We start from the raw sequence: 2,431 nt of genomic DNA on the forward strand, positions 1-2,431 counted from the left end.
TCTCTTTTGAGGTAAGGTTTGCTGAACCCATGTATTTAGTTCACTGATGAGCAAGGGAGGTTCACCTTCCCAAGTCTCATTACCAAATAACTTGGCATTCAGCTTCATGATAGCTCCTAGATATTGAGCAACTTGCTCTCCAGTTACCTTTTCATCCTCTTCAGAGGAAGAATAGTCTTCAGAGCTCATGAATGGTAGAAGGAGGTTTAATGGAATCTCTATGGTCTCTATATGAGCCTCAGATTCCTTTGGGTCCTCAATAGGGGAATCCTTCTTGCTTGAGAGACGTCCCATGAGGTATTCCTCATTGGGATTCACGTCCTCTCCTTCCTCTCTAGGTTCGGCCATATTGATTATATCAATGGCCTTGCACTCTCTTTTTGGATTTTCTTCAGTATTGCTTGGGAGAGTACTAGGAGGAGTTTTAGTGACTTTCTTATTCAGCTGGCCCACTTGTGCCTCCAGATTTCTGATGGAGGACCTTGTTTCACTCATGAAACTTAAAGTGGCATTGGACAGATCAGAGACTAAATTTGCTAAGTTAGAGGTACTCTGCTCAGAATTCTCTGTCTGTTGCTGAGAAGATGATGGATAAGGCTTGATATTGCTGAGCCTATTTCTTCCACCATTATTAAATCCTTGTTGAGGCTTTTGTTGATCCTTCCATGAGAAATTTGGATGATCTCTCCATGATGAGTTATAGGTGTTTCCATAAGGTTCACCCATATAATTTACCTTTGCTATTGCAAGGTTCTCAGGATCATAAGCTTCTTCTTCAGAAGATGCCTCTTTAGTACTGTTGGATGCATTTTGCCATCCATTCAGACTTTGAGAAATCATTTTGACTTGCTGAGTCAACATTTTGTTCTGAGCCAATATGGCATTCAGAGCATCAATTTCAAGAACTCCCTTCCTCTGAGGCATCCCATTATTCACGGAATTCCTCTCAGAAGTGTACATGAACTGGTTATTTGCAACCATGTCAATAAGTTCTTGAGCCTCTGTAGGCGTTTTCTTTAGGTGAATGGATCCACCTGCAGAATGGTCCAGTGACATCTTAGAGAACTCAGACAGACCATAATAGAATATATCTATCATGGTCCATTCTGAAAACATGTCAGAAGGACATCTTTTGGTCATCTGCTTGTATCTTTCCCAAGCTTCATAGAGAGATTCATCATTTTTTTGTTTGAAGGTCTGAACATCCACTCTAAGCTTGCTCAACTTTTGAGGAGGAAAGAACTTAGCCAAGAAGGCCATGACCAGCTTATCCCAGGAGTCCAGGCTATCTTTAGGTTGAGAGTCCAACAATGCTCTAGCTCTGTCTCTTACAGCAAAAGGGAAAAGCATGAGCATGTAGACTTCAGGATCTACTCCATTAGTCTTAACAGTCTCACAGATCTGCAAGAACTCAGTTAAGAACTGGTAGGGATCTTCTTATGGAAGTCCATGAAACTTGCAGTTCTGTTGTATTAGAGCAACTAACTGAGGTTTCAGCTCAAAATTGTTTGCTCCAATGGCAGGAATTGAGATGCTTCTTCCATCAAACTTGGAAGTAGGTGTAGTATAATCACCAAGCATCCTCCTTGCATTATTGTTGTTGGGTTCGGCTGCCATCTCCTTTTCTTGTTCGAAAATTTCAGCAAAGTTGTCTCTGGATTGTTGTAATTTAGCTTCTCTTAGTTTCCTCTTCAGAGTCCTTTCAGGTTCTGGATCAGCTTTCAACAAGAATGCCTTTTTCCTTGTTCCTGCTCATATGAAAGAGAAGAGAGCAGAAAAAGAAGAGGAATCCTCTATGTCACAGTAAAGAGGTTCCTTATTGTTAGTAGAAGAAGAAAGGGAATAAAAGTGAAGAAGAATGAATAATTCAAATACAAGGGTGAGGATAGGGACAGTGATTTGAAATGAAGAGAAGTGTTAGTAAATGAATAAATAGAATAAGATGAGAGAGAAGTTTTCGAAAATAATTTTGAAAAGGAGTTAAAGATTTTCGAAAATTAAGATAAGAAATAAAATTAAAATTAAAATCTAAAACAATTAATTAATTAAAAAGAATTTTTGAAAAAGAGGAATGTATTTTCGAAAATTAGAGAGAGAAAAGTTGTTAGGTGGTTTTGAAAAAGATAAGAAACAAACAAAAAGTCAAATAGTTAGTTGAAAAAGATTTGAAAATTAATTTTGAAAAGATAAGAAGATAAGAAGTTAGAAAATATATTTTAAAATCAAAATTTTTTTGAAAAAGATAAAATTTTGAAAAAGATATAATATAAAAGATAAGATAAAAAGATATGATTAAAAGGATATGGTTAGAAAAGATTTAATTCTTTTAAAATTAAAATTAATTACTTGACTAAAAAGAAACTAAAAGATAAGATTCTAGAATTTAAAGATTGAACCTTTCTTAACAAGAAAGTAACAAACTTTAAATTTT

The 2,431-nt window shown here is 36.0% G+C and overlaps 1 non-coding gene across 1 annotated transcript; it reads left to right on the forward strand.

Annotated features, from left to right (window-relative positions):
- Positions 1–1,114: 1,114 nt before the first annotated feature.
- On the forward strand, positions 1,115–1,218 carry LOC130978065 (small nucleolar RNA R71). Its single transcript, XR_009085729.1, has one exon. It is a non-coding gene; the product is annotated as a small nucleolar RNA R71 (small nucleolar RNA).
- The last annotated feature ends 1,213 nt before the right edge of the window (positions 1,219–2,431 follow it).

Source organism: Arachis stenosperma, chromosome 4, assembly GCF_014773155.1.
Source record: "Arachis stenosperma cultivar V10309 chromosome 4, arast.V10309.gnm1.PFL2, whole genome shotgun sequence".
NCBI lineage: Eukaryota > Viridiplantae > Streptophyta > Magnoliopsida > Fabales > Fabaceae > Arachis > Arachis stenosperma.